This window comes from Struthio camelus, chromosome 22 (assembly GCF_040807025.1).
Source record: "Struthio camelus isolate bStrCam1 chromosome 22, bStrCam1.hap1, whole genome shotgun sequence".
NCBI lineage: Eukaryota > Metazoa > Chordata > Aves > Struthioniformes > Struthionidae > Struthio > Struthio camelus.
The window spans coordinates 7,435,211-7,457,281 of record NC_090963.1 but is presented as its reverse complement, the minus strand read 5'-3'; the positions used below and the strand labels follow the sequence as shown (position 1 = coordinate 7,457,281).

General features: G+C 41.2%; 1 protein-coding gene across 12 annotated transcripts in view; it reads right to left on the bottom strand.

Moving 5' to 3' along the window:
- The window catches only part of ARHGAP32 (Rho GTPase activating protein 32), a 290,155-nt gene that overhangs the window by 112,159 nt on the left and 155,925 nt on the right, over positions 1-22,071 (bottom strand). Inside the window, exon 1 of one of the 12 annotated variants that reach the window (XM_068916549.1) lies at positions 10,098-10,571. The exons of the other annotated variants lie outside the window; for them this stretch is intronic. The gene's annotated coding sequence lies outside the window, so the exon portion shown is untranslated. Of the gene's footprint in view, positions 1-10,097; positions 10,572-22,071 lie in introns of those variants that run through there. 12 annotated transcript variants of the gene reach the window in all.

Here is a 22,071-nt window from a genome sequence, read left to right as displayed (position 1 = left end):
GCCGATTTCATAAATCAAGTTTGTGGTATCCTAATCTTTTCAATGGTAGCATTTTACAATGACACACTAAGATTACGTAGTCACAAGAAAGAAAGGGTAGAGGAGTAGCAGATAAAATGCTTACGCTGGTACAGCAACAAAAAACTTTTGCAGATTGAACCGTAGAATACAGCTGGTGTGTACTGAATTTCAGATACCATGGTCGAGCTAAAGCCTCAACAGAACTTTAGGAACATGCTGCAAGAACAAGCCTTAAAGATGGTCTTATCAACACATTACACTTTAGCAGTTGTATGCTTAACTCCCAGAGCTGTGCATTTTATGTTATGCTATCATTCAAATAGGTCTTTACACAGCAAAAGCCAAGCTTGTGAGTCTCCACTCTGCCTTTCTGCACATACCAACAAAGAACTGGTGAGCGTATTAAATCCTGGAGCAGAGGCATGTCATTTTTCTTCTACCTGCAAATTCACACTATGTCACCTTGCGCAGCTGACTGTAGTAAGAGCTGTAGTCTCTAATACAATGATCTGCCGAACAATGTCTCACTGTAAGAGACCAAACAGCAGCAAAGATTTCCAAGAGCAGGAGACTGGCCAAAGAAACAATCATGAACTCAGTGTATCACTCCACTTTAACAGCAATAGTTTCACCCTAGATTATATGCCTCATTCATATATAAATAATTTTGCCAAAAAGAGCAGCGGTGGCTAGCCAAGACTTTATTGATCATATACACAGGCAGGACCAGCTTAAAAACGCTTCAGGTTCAATTGGTCTCCTCCCTGTCTGAGAAAAAGAAGCTCATCTCTGGTAAGCTAGCAGATAAAGACAGTGATTATGAGTCCCCTGCAGAGGGTAATTTATTTGTTATTCCTCTTACAGAGATAAACAGCAACAAAACAAATAGGAGGCTACATTATGACACAGTAAATTCAAAAATCTGATTGAAAAACCTCATACTTTTAGAGTGTGTGTAATCTTCTAGAACAGGGGTTAACCAGAACAAAATAGAAATACTCTCATTTGTCCTCTCCAAAGTGGCTTTGGAAGCGCCCTTCTGCTCTCCCGCCAAGAATAATCCACACATCAAACTCTGGCAGGTCTGTGTTTGGAGCAAAACAGCAGGCGTTTGAGAGTCTCATTTGTTTGTCTGGAGCTCCACAATCACAAACCTACTGTGAAGCTCGCTGTCTGGACGGCGCACGGGACCTGCCACATTCCATGCTCTGAGATCCAAAAAGCAAGGGCTAGGGACTACGGAGAGGACTTCAGTCAGAACAGAGGCTTTTAAGTGGCTGTTTCATGAGCACACGTCCCTCGTCAAGGCGACCACGGACAGAAATGCAATAAAAATACAACTTTTGAGAACCATGCAGTACACTCCTGTTCATGCTTTATAAAGAGCCACTTTCTCGTGTGCTCCTCTCATAAACTCCAATCCATTTTTAAAAATCATTTCAAAGAAAAGCACTACATAAATCTGTTGATTAGAATTGCTGGCTACTAAATTAAAGAGCCGAATCCTCACCAGGTGAGATCTGGCTTTGTTTACAAGGCCAAGGGGGCTGTGTTTGCTCCTCCTAGCTGTTCCTCTGACCCCCAGATGTCAAAGCAATCTCATTTAGTTAGCTTTGGCTTTAATTTCCTTGTTTCCCTCTTGGCCAAATGATGCTGACTATCATTCAGCTCCCCTGATGAAAGAATAATCTGTGCAAAGCTTGGAAAGCAAAGACTTGACTCTTCTATGAAACTTATTTATTTCATATTCTACTTCATAAAGCCATGAACACTTGCTGTTGATCTCGCTCACACACACACACGTGTCTTAGCAAGTGAATAATGCACAGCCGTTGGCAGACAGCCGGCATGCAGAACAGCACATATTTAAAGAGAAGGTTTCAAAGAGCTTTGGCAAAACTATCCTGTGTTTGATAAACTTGCCTTGCTTCCAATGCCATAAATCTTTTTACATACTGTTGTTATCTAAAGCTTAGAATTTTTCTTGAAACTAAAAAAACCTGAAAATAAAACAAAAAACCACAGACATAGGGTTAGGGTTAGAAACGAAATGGGGAAAAAAAAAAAAGCATGTTGGCAGCATTAAATAGTTAGTAATAAGAATAATTTGGGAATGAAAAATTATAGGCTAGCAAAGTACGCTCAGTTCCTCCTCCCCCTAGATCTTCTCCCTATCTGTTTCCAGGCAGAAGGCGCAGAATCACTCCTCCCAAACTCCCAGCCTGTCTGCACCACCATGCTTTCGGTAAACCAGTCCCCCTAGCAAACCATCTCATGGTAGAGACATGGTTCTGACCCAGAACAGGAGGACAACTCTAGAGAACAGCCAAAGCCTTTAGGACATCTCTTACGACCTTTGGCAGCTGACTTCAGCACTCCACAGGAAATCTCCTCAAGCTCTCATCTAAATACCTGTAAAAGTTACACACTGATTGTGAGCCAGCAGAAAAGTCAAAAAGCCTACAGCATATGTATTATTATATTTGTGTCCTGGCGACTGGCTCCTGCAAGAAGTTTTAGTGACACTATTGATACATACTCAAGGCGGTATTAGGCCACAGGGAGCAGTTAGTAGCTTTTTCAGCAAACTGTTAAGCACAGCCACGCATATCCATTAGCAAGCGTGAGCTGTCAGGCACATTTCCAGAGTCTCCGATGAAGATGCTGACAGAAACATACCCTGTCCCTGACCCTGAACAGCAGGTGCATCTATTGACACATTCCTGAACATACAGTCCAGCCTCTGATTTGTTTTCATCTGCAGGTATGCAGTGTGATACATGCCCTATTGCCATAAAACCTACTGTGAGTATCCACAAGCAATGCACAGATTATACCTACCTGTGCATAACATAATGAAAATGCATGTTCTCATTACATGAAAAATGCATTTCATGGCCAATGAAAATGAACAGGTACATAAAATTCATAGAATTGTTCTCTACAAAGTGGGAGAAACTGCAGTGTTCGGTAAAATTAAATTTATTGTAACACCCACATACATTTATTAGAGGCTTGTTGTAAAGTACAAGCAAGGTAAGACTCTCAAGGGCAAAACGCACATGCCATGGAAGGGGCATCTCAGCACACCTGTAGGAGGCACAGGAAGAGAACGCAAGCAAACAGAACTGAAGGAAGTAGCAGTGTTAAGGAATGGCTAAGCCATACTGTAAAACTGACTTTATACAGGGGTAATTTCACTTCTATAAACCTGCAGGATATGCAGCCACACCGCAGAATATGTCCCTTCCTCTCTTGGGCTCTGATGAGCAAGGCCTGGTTAGCAGACCCAGCCCTTACACTCCGCGCGACGCCATAATCTGTCCCAGCTGTGACCCTGCACAACCGACTTGCGGCAGCCAGCACGCGCGGTCCGTGAGTGAGGAAGAGGTCGCAGCAGTGTGAACGCCTGAGATTCAAGCTCCCTGGCATGGAAGGATGTGATGGGGCAGATAGCAATGAATCAGCCTCACAGGCAAGCATAAACCTCAACAGGCTTGATCTCAAACAGAGTGCACATCTGTAGAAATGTCAAGGAGAAAAGAGATGGCAAGAATGCTGAAGAACTGTCTTTTGCCAGGAGTTACAAGTCTGTGGAAAGGCTGATGCTTTTCCTGGCAAAGAACATGTCATTGTTCCAAGGAAACCTGGTAATCTTTCCACATTTTTCCAAGATGGAATTTAAGGTTTACTCCCTGGCAAAAGCAGCCAGACACACGCAACTGAGATTGCTGCTGCCCAAGCTCAGCCATAGCAAAAGCTCATTAAGTTTACAAACCACTATTACATCCGATAATTTTTCTGACAATATTGAAAAAACTTTTTTCTTTCTAAAACATCACACTTTCAATGTCTCCTTGATGTCTGTCCTCTCATTAATTTACAATGTTTGTGCAATTTAGCAAATCAGACGAGTGAAAAACCACAGGACAAACGCCACCTTTATGCATCACTTTGGAATGTATGTATTGGGTGAAAAGTATGTCTGATGGCTAAGAGCAAGAAACATGAGGCTAATTTTCCCTGTTAAATATTTCTCTGCTTTATTAAAAAAAAATTCTAGGGTCCAAATATCCTTGGGACAAATCCTGAAGAAGTGCCTTAACAATGCCTGGTTAAACTCAGACTTGCAGACTCATTGTAAGAAAAAATTTCCCCCCTCTCAGCTCTAGTCTCTCAAGTAACAGACAACACTTTTACTATCTCCTAAATTAGCCTGGTGATTCAAACACCACTGTATCTTCATTTACCTCAATCCATTACTTGTATCAGTCCTTCTTGTAATGGGGCATCTGTTTTTTTGATACCTTTGAAGTTAGTGCTTTATTCCATTCAAAGTTTTAGGTGGGCAAATCCTTTTGCACAGGGGAATGTTTTCCAACTAATTACTCTGACAACACAAATGTATTTATCTGGCCTTTTTCCCCTCCCCTCTCCAGAATTTATCTCGGGAAATGTACTAATTTTACTCCCACACAACTCTCCATCCTCTCCTGCCTTCTCCTCCACATAATGAGCCTGTGGCTTCAGAGCAGGAAAAGAACATTTTGTGACCGAGTGGCTTCTTAATCCAAGCACAAATGTTTTGAGGTAATGATGAAAATAAAGACAAAAAAGAAATGCTTAAAGAATATTTTCATACCTGAAACTCCATTTATTTACTGCTATTTGAAACCATCCCCTCGAAATCTCAAAAGAGGCATCCAAGAAAGTCAGGAATCAAACAAAGCTGAACAAGTAAAAAAAAAATCCATCTCCTGTAACTCCGCACAGATTACGCGGTGACTCTGCAGTCAGTGACAGGGTAAAAGACATTCAAGCAAAGCTCTCTCGGGGTGGCTGAATTTTCATGTCAGTTTTGTGAAGTGTATATGATGAAACTGTGTAAAGCATCAGAGGTCACATTCTGGCCACATAAGTTTGCTAATATTGGAATTGAGGTTGACTGAATAATTCAGCTTTGTATTTGCATGCTGAAATTAAACTCAAATGCTGCTCTGCAGTGAAAAGGTAAGAAGTTCACAGGAAGATGTCCCTTTTTTTCATGGCTTGAGCATAGTACAACAGAACACAAGACTGGAACATTTAAGGAAGATACTAGTGATACAGGTGAAATTAAATGTTACCTTACATTCTTTTCCTGGCAGACACAAGTTCACATCAAAACGCTGAGGTACTCAGAAGGCCTAATTTTATGCAAGGACAAGCACTAAGTAAATCTAAAAGACTGTGGGAAGCACATTTTGCCTGTAGTTACTTTCAGAACTATTTTAAGCTTGTAAATTACAAGAGAAATTTTTTCCTATGGAAACGCAATTATTCAACAGTCAGCATCTCTTCAGCTAAGCTTCACCTTCCAGACTAATACATCCTACCACTGTTTATAAACATGCACAGCTAGAGAAAAGAGCAAATACCCCAACAGCTGGATCCTTGAAGGGCTTTAATCATACTGGATGCCATAACAGTTCCATACATGCCTCCTATGCCCAAGATCAGGTCTCTTTTGGTGTTGTTTTGGGTTTTTTTGTCTTTAATCTAAGTTTCCAGTGAGGTCATACATGCACACTGTGCATTTGTACTTTTGAGAGAGGCTGGAACAGCTGGGATATTCCTTCAGTTCCTTCCCAAATTAAAGATATCCACTGCAATATTTTTGAAGATAAGAAAGTACGTTGGCTGACCAGGCTGGCTAGAACATATGAAAAACAGAGTTCCTGTAGGGTGATTAGCTGTTGCAACTAATAAACACATACCCACCTGAACTCCCTCGCAGGTGGCTGCCAAATGGTAGAAAAGAGGTGCGGGGGAAATATCCCAAATAGATGGTGGACAGAAAAATACGTGGCACCTACGTGCAAGTATTAAATTTAAGACTGAAATTAAACTATGGCTTTTAGCTCTGACCACAATGATCAGAGTCAGTCTGACAAGTGTTAATTTCCCTTACATTGCTCTAGCTGAGGATGATAATTTAGGTTTCTTGCATGGCCACGCTAAACTGCTACTGTAACGCTGCTCTCAGACACAGCAGGATCTAAGCAGGATCTAGTTCGTACCTGTCTGAAGAAGTAATAAGGAGTGACATAAGACAGAACTTGACTCTCTACCGCAGGCAGCAATGCCTGACTTGGAAAAAGCTCACTTCCAAGCCCTTATCCCAGGATGAGCTGACAATGCAGGCAGCCTATGTACATACTGCTGGAGTTTGTTCTATTCTTAAGCCAAGTATATTTGATCTCTAAGCTTGTCGAGACATAAAATCTCATAGAGTTGTATCAGAGATACTTTTTCCAGATTCTTCTGTATTAAGTTGCAAGCTATGGTCTCATCCATTTATTTCATCTAGATGTGTAAGAAGGTCACTCTTCATAAGCAATGAAATATTCATAAAAACTTCTGAGATGCAGCCATTAGGGACTCCATTAGGCAAAAACAACTTCTTAAGGTTTGAAAGCAGAATGTTTTCATGAAGTTAAAATATCTGATGTTAATAAAAACAAACTAATGAACAACCCCCTCCATGTGGCTGCATGCAGAGCAGCGCCTCAGGCGCTCACTCATTGGCAAAGAGTACATAACATCCAGGAATGCTCCATACGCTGAATTTGCCACCTGTGGGTTTTCTGGTTGGAATTTATTGCTTTTGTTTTTCATCTTTAAAGTCCTATGTGATCTAGCCATTAAGAAACTTCCTCACTCCACGCATACCAGCCTATAGAAATAATGGCCAAAACATTCTCATTATGAGAGAGACAAGAACTTTCCATATTAAGGTCACTAGGCTAAAAACTGCTTTTCACCTTAGTTAGCTGAAACCTGGATTTTCTGACTCCTTGGTATGAAGCAAAATCTCTCACACCTGTAACAAAATTTGGAAAAAGGTCGAAGAAATGCAGAACTATTAGCAGATTTGCTTGATAGATTTCTTTCTATCCACGTACACTTGGTTTTTTGCTTCCTTGGTTACCTCGTTTTCTCCTCTTCTTGTAGTGGGAACTATTTCCAGTCCCCGGGGTTTCAGAAGAGAACAAGGAAACATGACATTAAGCAGCGGCTACACACAGTAGCCACACGCAGAGTCCCTGCATTCAGTATTTCTGGCCGCACCAGGGGAATCCTTGAAGGAGTGTATCTGAGAGTTTGGTACGTGGACGGGTGCAGGCAGTCATGTGTCACTTCTGTGAACTCATCCTCAAGAGAGCTTATTAGGCCGTGCTCAGTACCACGCTAACCAGACTCCAGGGCTACAGCAACCCTGAAGCACAGGGGTAAACATGCATGTACTCTTCTGCTTATACAGGTCCTCCAAGGATTAAGCGCTAGACGCTAAACGAGAAGAATCTGTTACCGACGCCATCTACTCCTTCTGACCGCCAATACACATACTGTGGAATAAAATATAATGGAAAAACAGTTTTGCTAGGGCACCTACGACACAAGTCGTAAACACAGCTATTGCAAAGAAAGCTTATAGGGTAAACCCAGCCTCAGAGGCATGAGGCCAGAGGCATGTGGTTTCACTAAATACAAAGGCATGCTGCTGATTAAACTATTGTTTTGTTGTTCAGAGAAAACAGAGCATTCCACTTCGATAGGCACAGGAGGAGCATGTGATGTCTTACTCCACAGCCACAGTATTTTCACCAAACATTTTGAAGCACCGCCACCTCGTCCAAGGGTATCCAGCCAAGCTTCCTACAGGAAAGCGGCGATCGCTGCAGTGCCTATAGCTCCCATGTGGCTTGCTGTACCGACATCAGGGCTCACACGGAAATCAAGGAAAGCAATAACGCAGTGCAGCCAAAAGGAAATTAAAATAATCTTGAGGTACACAAGTCATCTCTTTCAAATTCGTTTTCCATAAAACAATGCATCACATAAATGAAACATTTCCTTAATAAAAACATTTGCAAGGACGTGTTAAATGATCACAGCTATAGATTCTCATTAATATCATACTGCTGACAAAATATAATTACGAACATTGCAGCAATTCCTGGCACAGATGCCTCCAGGTACAATAAACCAGGCCCCAAGCACAGGGGGTTGGTTTGATTTTGAGGTAGTAAGAGCACGACGATATATTTGAGTGTCTTCATGGAAAGTGCCTTTTAGAGTACATCATGCACACAGCATATATGGAGCAGGAACAGGATTTTACAGTCCTCATTCTACGTTTCTAACTCCTAAGATTTCAGTGTTAGTAGCACAGTACTTACTAGGGGGTTGTCCCCTAAAGCTCCAGAACATATCAAGTTGTTATCTATCAATTCATAGCTTTTAAAATCTGGAAGATAAATAAGAAACAAACAAACAAACTTACTCACAGCAGTGCACTGTAAGGAATCAGCATGAGAAAAAAAACAGAAGTCAAACAAAAAGACTCCAAATTATTAATTCAAATCTCACAGTTACTGAGTTTTGGGTTTGAGAAACACTGCCATGCAATACCATATTTTGAGAGTAGCTAGTCCAAACAAGCCCAGCTATTCCACTCTCACTGCTCTGCCGAATACAAACACGTAAACAAAACACACAAAAACCTTTCTCAGGTTCTCTGACTTATGGCAAATATTAAGCGCCAATCTTTTAGTACTGCAGGCACTGTATCACCAGCTCCTGTAACTCTTGTCATACCATAACCAAAAACTCAAATGAAAGGTGCCACTCAGCCTGACGTAACCACACAGAAAAGTAAAGGCATGCAAAGGGACTCTCCTTATTCACATATGCAAATCCGGGTGCAAGGAATAAAAGGCTTATTGGGCCATATGAAAAGCAATGAGCAAAACTGGCAGGAAACAGGAAGTGGTTTAAGTCCAGCTCTCCTTTACAAAAGGCAGGAGAACTGAGCCAGCACAAGAGAGAAGTTACTACACATCCTAAAAGCCTACAGTGATGTACTATTTCCGAAAAAGGGGCAAGGGTAATTCTCATAAGTATTTCGCAGGGGTCTTGTGGATACTCTGCACCGATTTATACCACCTAATTAGAGCTTAGAATAGCCCTAAGGTATATGTAACAGGAATTTCAAGTTCATTGCCAAGTAGGCACATGGACAAAGTCACTCCCAGAAAGTCTAGAAAGGAAAGGCCAGTCATGTCAAGTTAATTATTTACTGGCTAGGAATGAAAAAAGTGCATGTAATCTAGTAACAACTTATCTGTCTATCACCGATTTTTCTACAGCATGGCATCTAAGATGGGAATTAGATAATTCCTTGCTTGACTAAGGATACATCCAAATCTGTTTTATGTATATCTGCATTGAAAAGAAAATCATTAATAAAGGTTTACAAAATTCTTCATCCAGATAAAAATTTAGTGTGAATATGTAGTTTCTTTACCAATAAATACTACTTTATATTCCAAGGATTATTTTTGAAGATAGACATAGGAAAGATTAGTGAAAAGGAAATAAATGATAATATTGTTATCTTAAAAAGACACCTTTGGTAAACCTAGCCTCATAAAAAAGGAAATGTTCTAAGTATTGTTAGCAACAGTTTGGAACACATCTACTAGTAAAAAACACAATAAATTTTGTTAGCAGCATCTCATTTCTGTAATTAGCAAAAGATTCACAACAAGTTTACAAAAAAAAAAAAAATCTGTGCAGCCATTTACTACTTCTGAGCCAGAAAAGCACTCCTGGGGTGTTCCCTAGCCCCACTCCCAGTTAATTCCTTAATACATCAGCAACATGGCTTCCAGACTTGACTTCCTCCTTACAAAAGTCTTTCGAAAGGCCACAGGTCTATCTCTGGAAGGGGAACACTGATCACATTGTACTCTAGCTTTAGAATTTCTGAACTAAGCGTGTCCACATAAAAATACAGTAAATTCCCCCTTTAAATTAAACTACACCTGAGAAGTCTGCAAAGGAAGCACTGCCTGTTAAATTGTTATCTGATTCATTTACTTCACTGTCACATTAACGTTTTGTACCACCCTTAAGGCATTCTTCCAGCTGTTTTTATTTTAGCATTATTGCAATATTGTGCCAGTTAAAAAAAAAAAAAAAAAACCCTTGATCAAGTAGAGAGGATCTCTGAAAGGCTGTGCACTACTTACCCCTGCTACAACGATCTGTTCTTTCCATGGATGGGATCCCTAGCCAAGGCCTAACAGTTCCAGGTCTCTCCTCAGTTTCCCAGCAGCTAGTTGAAAAAACCTTCCAGGCATCAGCTCCAAAATGCCAGAACTCCAGGCTAGCAAAATCAAATTAAACTCCCCACACTCAGTTCACTCGCTCGCCTTTCTTCCTGGTGCCGCTGCTTCTTCAGATGAACGTGCCTATGAATAGCATTTAAGATCTGCCTCCATAGCCCTGTTAGCCGTTTCCACACTGCCCATTTCATGCTCAATTTGCACTGTAGAGAAATCAGTGGTGTTCCTTTCTCTCCCGCTCGCTCTCTCATTGGAAAGGTCCCACAAGACAAGCCGTGGAGTTTAACAAGAGCCAAGAGAAACAGAGAGCGAGGGAATGCATGCAGGGATTGTGTTCAGGCTCGGCAGAGAAGTCTGCTGCTACAGCTCAAAAGAAAAAAAAAAGTGACAGCAAACTGCCATCACATGCCTGAAACACAGCACAGTTTAAGGCAAGCTGATTCCTCATCGTTCTTTCTTTTCCACTGGTATCAAACTGCTCAGAGCTAAAGCTCTGTGAAATTCCACTCAGGTCCCTGGTGCTGTGCAGACTGCAAATCAATGCAGGATGTGTGCCCGAATGCCTACGGTACAACAGTTCTCTGTTCACTCTACATAGTCCCTAAAGAAAATAAGCATTCAGATGATGAAAAGTTTGCTGTCAAAATCCTCTTTGGTCAGTTAACAACCTAAACATATTAGCTTGTCCAAGAGGTCTGTGACCTATAGCCCACTATGACCGTAGAGCAAGGGATACTTACACGTCTGCAAAATTTGATTTTGCAGATCATTATTCACTGACAGGATTTTATCATTCGGCACCTGAGCACAGACAACCACCAACGAGGAGATCACCTCTTTCTCCTGGCCCACAACTTTGGTTTCAATTTTAAGTAGTATGGTAATTTAAGCATTCAAAGAACTATTAGTTCCACTGAACACCGCACCATGTCATACTGCTATTGCAATTTCACAGCACTTCTGCAAGTCCAGAATATCAAGGTCTAGTCACTTCTGTTCAGAAAGAGACATTTTGCAAACTATTGACCACGTAAAGTGGTTCTAATCTTAGCCAGTCTATCCTTGCCTGGCACTATTTCTCTATGAAAGAGTGGAAACACAATCGGTTTATTTACAGATTAAAACGGAAACCTGAACATCTGAGGGTTTCTTAACACAACTTCATTCCTTTTATTTCAACGCTTGCCCAAAGAGCCTCCTGGCCAAATTCTGCTTTAACTTTGCAGCCTAATTCAGTGAAATTGTAGAACACATAAGAAGGGTTGAGTCAGTTCTCCAAAGTTGCTAGGTTACTCCATGTGCCTCCGTGATCTTTCAAGAGCATTAAGAGGTTACCCTGAATATGTCAGAAGTCTGTCTTACGTTTCATTATTTGATATGTTTTGTTTTGTTTTGACTCTAGATGGTGCCCTGTTTGAAGTTCCTACACTGCTTGGAACGCTAGAGTCAGTCTCAGAGATGGGATGGCTGGCACAGAAAGCGACAGCAAATTGTCACATAAGCATCTAGCAGCATTAACACAGTGGCTTGTTCCACTAACATCACTCATTAGGAATTTCCCATAGGTTCACGTTTTCAGTCCAACCCTGCAGAGTACACGCTTTAAACAAACGCTCTTCTTTCACACATTTCATATTTCTTTCTTTAATAAGCAGAGTCTGTGATGTAGGAAGATGACAGAGAGCTATGCTCGTTCAAACCCTGATACCCGGTCCTCTCTGAGATTTTCCCTTTGTTTAGCATAGCCTACACCGGCAACAAATCGTAGTCTCTTTTACAGTGTGAAATGCCCTGCACTGTAACAAGACAGACCAAAACCAGGGAGCATAATGCTGAGAAAGCATCCAGGACACGCTATTAACGCACTGCACGAAAAATTAAAAACAAACAAACGAACCACCCTGCAAAGAAATCAGATTATTTTTAGGACTTCATGAAATTACATACATGAGCAAAGGATGACACTATTACAAAAAGAAAACAACACTGAAACAAAGGAAGAATGTATTGAACCTTAAGATCTCCAAATATCTAGGGAAGGCCTGTCAATGAATTCCAGACAAGATGTGGAATCAACACCACAGGCTTACCACGATGGCAACATCCTTACACAGAGCCAGCTTCCCTCCCACTCCCAGGCTATAATACCAGGTTAAAAAAAAAAAAAAAAAAAGGACCCTAAATTAAGAGAGCAATAAGTGCAGATAACAATTGCACTTAGTTCTCAGGATACGGCTCTTCCCTTCCACTCCTTTGGAACGTGGACTTTAGTGGAGTACAATTAATCAGAGAGAAGTAGTGGCCATAGCTGGAACAGTTTGGGAGAGGCGAGAAACCATTCATGGAATGAATGGGTAAATCTCCTGCTTCTACTCCTGCAAGCAAGCAGTCTGCCTCACATGCCTGTTCTTACAAGCAATGCTTCAAAGAAGTGTTAAACCCGTTTTAGTGCAGGCAGAAATGACATTTCTGAGGACTCTACTTTTTTCCACCTACTGCACACCTACCAGCAGTGAAATATTTCCCCTGTTATCACAGGAAGAAGCACTACGACTGGCACCAGGAAGGTGTAAAACTCCTTTCTGGTGAATATAGCTATCAAGGTACTGTGGTATCCATCGTGTTCATCTCTCCATTATAAAGTTCTCTAGAGGAATAATACAGAAGTTTCCTTGAACCTGCCTCAACTCTTTCCTAGAGAAATCACCTTCCTCATTCCAACAAAGCCAATCCCCAAACACCATTACAATCCACAAGTTTCCCAGGAACACAAATCAAATCACTCTGTTAAACAACGCAAAGAGTTAGCCAGAAATGACATAACGTGTTTTGCCAGAAATCTTCTCTTATTACTATCTACAGTGCGATCAAAATCAGGTGTACTTTCTTTTCCTCCTCCCCCATTCCCTCAAATTGAATTAAACAGTTAACTAAAAAATCTTTCTGGCTGCAAACCAAACTCTGCTTCCGACACAAATTCCCATAAAATTGTGATGCCTACCATTTAAGAACTTGCAGCCAAAAAAAAAACTCAGTCTGTCTCCAAAGGAAACCACCTTTAGTCACTAGTTAATTGACCCTGGTGAATATAATACCAGACATTTGGAAACAGGCACTTTGATACACAAAGTACACATGCCCGCTCTTGTGTTATTCGTTCCACCACAGGCAATGCTCAAAAAGGGAAAAGTAAATATTTTCCACATTACTGTTCAAAGCAAAACTAATTCAGTGTAATGATGGGTTTCCATAGCCTGATGTGGCATTTCTACAATACAGTAACTTCAGGGTTCTGATAGGATTCTGGCATGTTTGGTACTTTTTTTTTTTTTTTTTTTAAATGCTATTGACCTTCCACCTATCTGCAAAGTAGCACTTTTTTCAAGGTTCATAGCCAAATGCAAAGCATTTTAAAGAGTATGAATGGCTTCAGTTTACTTTTTGGGGGGTTGAGGGGGTAGGGTCTGTGTTGATTAACACATGTAAATAAAGCATCTAGTGTTACCTCTCTCTGTTTCCATTTCACACTCTATTAATGCTTGATTTTGCAATCAATAGAAACCAAAATGAGATTATTCAGAAATTAATCCTCGCTGGCATTACATGGGAAGACATGAATTTTTTAACCCACTATGACCTTTTCTGGGATGTTAATAAAACAGTTATCTTTCTTGAGAGCGTTTCTGCCTTTCTTGTTGGAATCTACAAAGAACCACCACCTCTTGGTGCAAAACACCCTCCTGGCAATATTTAGACATAAACAATTTGGATATCACACCACAATACCAAGATGGGTGTTGGTAAGGAAGAGAGTCTACAAGCACTTTCAAAACAAAAGCGGTAACAACTCTTCTGCTCTACCGACAAGAATAAATACCTCTTTCCATGTGCAGAATTGAAAAGACCCAACTAAGAGATCAAAATACAAATGAAGAAAGACAGCACGACTGATGAAGTAATGTTTCATCTACTCCACATCTACTCAACAACCGGTCCAAAGAACAGCAAAATCAGATTCAAAAAGCCTCCAACTTGGTACTGCTTGGGATTTGAACTCCAGCATGGACTTGCGATTGTATTTCATGAGTCAGTCTCTTATCCTCATGAAAGTGCAATAACAGCACACAAGATACAAAGGCCTACTGACCACTGCACATGCTCTAAACTCCAGAAATGAATTTTGGATCCTAGGCTAGCACTAACATATGCTCAGTCACTGAGTATGCTGGCTTTCTTGCCTTCTTGCTGGAAGAACAGGTACAGGCCATTTCTCTTCACAAGTTCTATAAAAAGGTATCTGTCAGCATTTTTTCAAAAATCTCTGTAAGATTCAAAATCACCTTCTTCATCAAATGCTATCCAACCCTAACATAATTCACGAAACATATAAATGATACAAAATCGGCTCATAGCCACATAAAGTACTTACTTGAGCTGGACAAATTATCACTGTTTCTTCTGCCCCTTTCTACTCTCCAGCCCATCCTCACTCCCCAAAAGTCCCAAACAATCCTTTGCTAAATTGTAAAGATGAGATTTTTTGAAAAATGGAAGTTCACAACGCTAAATCTGTATTACAACCAACTCCACCAAACGATGCAAAACTTGGAGTAATCTATAACTGGATGCAAGGAGAAGATCAATCGCTGTCATCAGTCTCCAGAGTACGAGAAGCCTGATAAGACTGACACGTCTTCATACCTTTGCACGCTAGATGGCATTGCACTACAAATTATGGTAGGGAATAGGCAATGATTCTGGTTCCTCACGAAAACACAGCTAACCTTTTCTGAGCAAAATTATCTTCCTGCTCATGTAGTCCCATTCCTTTGCAAAAGGAAGGCTCAGCACAACTGTGTGAATATTTACAGTGTCAAAACAATGGAGACAGCTCTGTGAGAGGAACCAGCCACTTGGTGGTTTCAGGCAAAAACAAAGAGACACTTAAATTAAAGGAGCTAGCTTATTTATTTATTTATTTAAAATAAAAGTGGATTTACCACACAACAAAGTGTCCTTTCTTTCACTGCCTGCCACTGGACCAAAAGGGGTACTTACTTTAGCTGTCGCCAATCGATGTGCACAAATGCAACGTTCCCTTTGTCGTACGAAAGGGGACCATTTTTATAGCGAGCCCGTTCAGAAACTACTTGCACAGAAAAGACACTTGACGGGGCCAGGAACAAGCTTGCTTTACAGTTTTCGTCCATCATTTTTAAAAGGCTCATTTTATATGCTGGCAACATATGTTAAGGATATAAACCAGCTAGAACCTATAATATGTTATCGTTTAAGCTTATTGAGAAATGCATTCATCCATAGTCAAAGAGTAAGCCAGTGAATATAAATTTTTTACAGCTACATAAGATATATATACTTTTTATCTTCCTGCATACGGCATTTCATAAAATTGCTGACTTTCAAGGAAAGTGCATTAAAATCACTGAGTTAGTTATGACTGCCTTTTCTTCTCTGAGCTCCAGAATCCATTAAATTCTGTGGGAGGTCAGTGACAGTTTTAGTCATAGTCTACTTTTCCATTTGCTGGAAATAAGCATATTATTCCTCTGAGAGAACTGAAAATTGATACAGTGCTGTCATTCCAGGCTATTAGTCTTTTGCTCACTTGCTTTTTCTGTTTTCTCCCCCACTAAATCAATATTAACTTTTTTCACACTGATATAAGAATCAAAGTCACTAGAAAAAATACCTTATATACCTGAAATTTCAGGGAGGAGTTCCAGGGGAGGAGAAAGAACAGCAACAAAAGGCCCCAGAAGCAATCATTTTGATGGGAGGAAAGGTACTGTGGCAATAAGAGGTTAGATTTGCTTAATCTAGTCATTGATCCTATCTCACTTTCAGGGTTTCTAAGCACTTTTTTCTTACTCAGCTGATACGTTTAAACCACAGTTTCTCACCACTGGGCTGTGCTAAGTAACTTTTATTTTGCATTTGTGGTGCAGCAGTAACAACAAACAAAGCTCTAGGAGCAAAAACAGCAAAGAAAACTTATTAATAAATAGCATACACACAAGGGAAAAACAGCATACTCTGAAGAGCCTTGAGGGCACTAGTCTGGTCATACCATATTTGCAGGAGCAAGACCTGAATAAATCTGAAATCTCACTAGTAACTGCACCTCCTAGCTTTTATGCAGTTTATTGGCATTCATGCCCAACTCCCACCCCGTTCACAAAGCAGAATCCCTTGCTCAGCAAGCGGTTAGAAGCAGCAAAAGTGGCATCCATGAAACTGTAAAACCATGCTACCAGTAGGTCACGTACAACCTCCACCTAACGTCCTCCTTTCCCCCACCCTTAACTGTCCAGGAATTCCATAGGCTCAGCAGAGTATTTTAATTTATCCTGATAAGTTTCTGAAGTTTGACTTCAAATCAGTCATTATTATATTGTGGTAACACCCTGGCCACGGCCCAAGGCTCCAGTGTACTGGATACCGTGTAAAAGAAGAGAAACCGGACTAACAACAAGAAATTCACCATTATCTTCATCATAAACAGCGGCAAGCTTTGCTCTTAAACCACCCAGTGGCTGATCCAATTCCATCTCTATTTACAGTCAGACACAATCCACTGAGATGGAGGGAGCCATCACTCCACATTCCCCATTTACACTTCTCTGCCACCAATTACAGATTTTCAAGTTAGCGCCTGCAGGTATAGAGCCCCCTCCTACACTTGGATGAAGAGAACAAAGCTTAGCAGGATAGCAAAGCCTACCTCTGCAAATTATAAGGTAGGCTAAGAATAAAAGAATAAGAATAAGTAACGCCAATGCAATTTGCACATGTATATACTCCCACGGCAAGCCTGGTCTGCAGGGCCTTCAAAAGCCTTATGAAAAAGGATGAATGGAATGTGTTGCCATTTCAGCAGAGAAGCATCCACCATCAAAAACTTCTTTTAAGAGCTTCAGAAACTGTAAGCAAAAAGCAAACAAGCTTTGCAAACTGCACATATACAAACCACATCTTTTTGAGCAAAAACTTGCCAGGCTAGGCTCAAGACAGAAAGGGGGGGCGGGGGGTGTGGAATCAGTGTTACTACAACCACGTCTGAGAATTCCTTCCCCAGGAAAAGTATTATTTATTATGTGGCTAAATACCAACTTCTCTCGCTGACAAGAGAAGCAGCAAATGAAGGAAAATAATCTCCTCTTAGCTGGCAGGAGGAAGTGATAAAAGCTGAGGGGAAGCTTACTCTATTTCCTCCCATGACCCCAGAAGTGGGAAACATCAACAACCACACATCTTTAAAATCAAGCTGTGTGAAACCCAGTGCATTTGGCACTACATCGCCCAATTTTATATACAGGTTAGTTTTATAACTAAACTGACCACTGAACGCATTTTAATATAACACAGACACAGCACAGAGCTATAAGAGTCCAAGTGCTTTCAAATAAGGACCTTCAGCTACTTGCTGATTACTTTGCCAAACTTCAGCTGAGCGGTGCGTTTCTGTGCGTGCACGCACGTGTGTGCATGCATGAGGAAGAATGTCTACAATTTCACATCTCAATTGTTTTTTTTTGTTAAACATAGAAAATGAAAGTCCATGTCCCACAGCTAGGTTCAGAGGCACAGTATACAACTGCCATATGTTTTATATCACCACATTCATTTTTATACAAAAACTTGAGCAAATGCTAAAGCACAGAATAGACTAGATGGAAGCGTTTCCCCTCAACTTCTCCAATCTAGAGACAGGGAGGTTGGAAAATGAAGAGGAAGGATACACGGACTAACTGCTTTTCTTAAGAAACACAATAAAAATAGTTTTTCCATGAGAAATAAGCAAAAGCTACCCACGTTACCCAGAGGCTGCATAGAAACCTCAGCCAGACTAAGAATATCTGGCTTTAACATGGAACTCCAAGAGTAGCACAACATCCATATTTACTGCCTCTCTCCTGTTCTTCAAGTGCACAGAGATGTACAGACGCAGTTCTTGTCTGCTGCTACACATATCTGTCCCTGTGTTTTCAGAGGTCCAGCTCGCGTCTTCCCTAACTCACGAGTCACCATCAAGTGCCTGTACAATTCCCTAGTACCACCAACATCTTTTCCTTTGCAGAAAGGGGTGTCCCAGGGTATCTGCAGGCTTTATGCAATGTACAACTCAGATTAGCGTGCAGAATTCAAAATACAGCTGAGAGGTACTTAACAGTCCTAGACGGTCTAAGGCAGTTTATATATGGAAAGTACCAAGTTCTCTAAAGTAAATTACCTTCAGTAATTAAACATCCCTGTCAGTCACCAATGTCAGCAAGTGACATCACCAATGTTAAAAATGATTAGATAAGGAGAGTGATTCAGGCACCTAAAAACGTCAAAAGAGACCTGTGTTTAAATGGCCTTGGATCCCCGAGGCAGCCACATGTGGCTAGCAGATACGACACTAAAAATGCAGAAGATCCTCTGGAGCAGCAGCAGAGGCTAAGAGGAATACCTGAGGGTGGCTAAGGTGGTACCACTGCATTTCAGTGGGCACTGAAATGACTCCCAGGATGATGAACACTGAGGCTGTAGCAAAGAGCTGGACTTCAAGGGCTTTCCAATTTTGTGTTCCTTCCCCCCAAGGCTGCTGCTTTCAGGACTTTCCAAAACCTAATGAACTCAATAGAGAGACTTCTTAAAACCTTAGCAGGCTTCTAGGAAAGCTCCCTATTTAATTTTATTTTTTCTACCACCTTCTTGTATTCTTCTCCCGCAGCTCCTTCCTCATTTGAAAACAAATGTCCATACACCTTTTTGATAAAGATTCTGGAACCCTTTCTCTTTTGAACCAGTTACTTTGGCCATCACCATGAGGTCATTACTATCTGTCCTGATGTTTCTATTAGAAATGCAACCTCCCTCAGCCAGTAGATTTTGGATACAGTAGATCCATCCATCAACCAAGGAAATTATTGGACAATACAAAGCCATAATAAAATTCAGCTTCACATGCCAAGCAGGGTTCCCTCTTTCCCTATTTGTAACATATTACAGGTAAACACAGGAGGAGGATAATAATAATAAAGACTCATGCTGACCAAGCTTCTCACTATGGATTTGATGTTTTTAAAGTGCTCCTTCCTAAATTACACGTGCAAGAGAACACTACAGGAAAAATACTCCTAAAATCAATAGGCAAAGTTTGACATAAATGTACATAAAAAGCATGTAAACAACTACACGTTACTAGTTTGGTATATAAAGACTATGAAGGACTTCAGTAGAAAATAGCTGTGGGTTGCTACAGGAAAAATTATTTTTTGCCAACTTAATTTTTTGTACAACATGACTAGATATTAATGAGCTTCTTTTCATTCAACAGCTGGAGGAATCCACATTTGGAAGAGATTAAAAAAATGCTGTGTATCACTTTACGTGACTATACCATCTGGCCATAACACTTCAGCGACCTACCTCACCTGACTTCCACACCTAGTGGCTACGACTTCATCTAATTGCATCGTGCGCGGTACTTAACTTTGATCCGAGTAGCAATCTACCATCCCATTCATAATGTTCTCAAACACAATTTTGTTCAGTGTTTCAGAAATAACAACACCTAAAATGTGAAACACTATTCTTTTAATAAAAGATTAAGTATTTGAATTTCCTTGCTGAAACCAAATGTTTGCATCAGTTATAAAAACCAAACAAAGCATTCTTGCTTTAGCTCTACCATTCTTCGCTAATTATTGCAACTCCCCTGATTTTTAACTATACATCAGCGGATGTTGTCTACCTGGACTGCAGCAAGGCTTTTGACACTGTCTCCCATCATATCCTCGTAAGTAAACTCAGGAAGTGTGGGCTAGATGAGTGGACGGTGAGGTGGATTGAGAACTGGCTGGATGGCCAAGCTCAGAGGGTTGTGATCAGTGGTGCGGAGTCTAGTTGGAGGCCTGTAGCTAACGGTGTCCCGCAGGGGCCAGTCCTGGGTCCAGTCTTGTTCAACGTATTCATCAGTGACCTGGAGGAAGGCACAGAGTGCACCCTCAGCAAGTTTGCTGATGATACTAAACTGGGGGGAGAGGCTAACACCCCAGAAGACTGTGCTGCCATTCAGAGGGACCTGGACAGGCTGGAGAGCTGGGCAGAGAAGAACCTCCTGAAGTTCAACAAAGGCAAGTGCAGGGTCCTACACCTGGGGAGGAAGAACCCCCTGCACCAGGACAGGCTGGGGGTTGAGCTGCTGGAAAGTAGCTCTGCCGAGAAGGACCTGGGAGTGCTGGTGGACAACAAGTTAAACATGAGCCAGCAGTGTGCCCTTGTGGCCAAGAAGGCCAATGGTCTCCTGGGGTGCATTAGGCAGAGTGTTGCCAGCAGATGGAGGGAGGTGATCCTGCCCCTCTACTCAGCCCTGGGGAGGCCTCCCCTGGAGTACTGTGTCCAGTTCTGGGCTCCCCAGGACAAGAGGGACATGGCACTCCTGGAGAGAGTCCGGTGGAGGGCTACAAAGATGATGAGGGGACTGGAGCATCTCTCCTATGAAGGAAGGCTGCAAGAGCTGGGCCTGTTCAGCCTGGAGAAGAGAAGACTGAGAGGGGATCTCATCAATGTATACAAATATCTAAAGGGAGGGTGTGGAGAGGATGAGGCCAGTCTCTTCTCTGTGGTGCCCAGCAACAGGACAAGAGGCAATGGGCACAAGCTGAACCACAGGAAGTTCCATCTGAACCTGAGGAAAAACTTCTTCACTGTGAGGGTGACTGAGCATTGGCACAGGTTGCCCAGAGAGGTCGTGGAGTCTCCTTCGCTGGAGATAATCAAAACGTGCCTGGAGGCGATCCTGTGCAATGTGCTCTAGGTGACCCTGCCGGAGCGGGGGGGGGGATTGGACTAGATGATCTCCAGAGGTCCCTTCCAACCTCAACTATTCTGTGATCACAAATGCTTCCCGGCTCTGAAAAATAAATACTGCCCAAATTCAAGAGAAACATTTATACTAGTTGCAGGATGAGCATAAAACAATTAAGACAAAGCACTGTAAAAGTCTTCCTCCTACACACATATTATGTTTTTATATGAGATTTTACATTATGCTATAATTATACAGTTACATGACACAATTAGGCCTTGTGTAGGAAGGCCTGACTGTATTTATGACAAAAACATTCAGAGCCATTTAAAGTAGCTGTAACATTTGAAGAAATTATCCTCAACCCATGAAAGAAGTTTTCCAGAATACAACATATGGTTATATTCATGCCCATTAGTATATTTACAGCGATCATGTTAACACTGCACAACAGTTGGGGCAGGGAGTATTAAAGATTAGAAAGACAAAGGAGAGAGACAAGACCAATTTCTCCCCTCTGCCAGATCCGTATAAACTTGAGGTAACTACTTATTTGAACAGTGAAAACAGGATTAACATCTTTACCATTAGATTTAGCATTTTTTTTCTGCCAAAAAAGAGGTGTTCAACAGGGGCAAATATGGGTACCAATACATAGATACTGTTAATCCAGCCAGGACACCCTGAAGCCCTTAACTGAGTGGGGATTTTTGGCTTTATCTAAACCAAATCAATGAGGAAAATATCTAAAGAGAGACTGAAAATCAGATGTTTCATCTCAGGTTTCTGTTACTCTCATTCTGAAATTGCATAACGGTCGATATGTATGGTTCTAGCCTGAATAATTCTGCTGAAAGGCACTACTCTGGTACAATGCAGCCAGTAAAAATGAAATAGTTGACACTACTGCCACTCATTTTCAGTTCTACAGTAAATGAGTTGGAAAAACGATAAAAGCATTCCTGATGAAGCCGTAAGTCTTAGGAATTATGTGAAAAACTCAAGTTTCTTTAAACAAACAAAATGTTTCTGATCTTCACTATTGTTGAGAAAGGCTTGAAG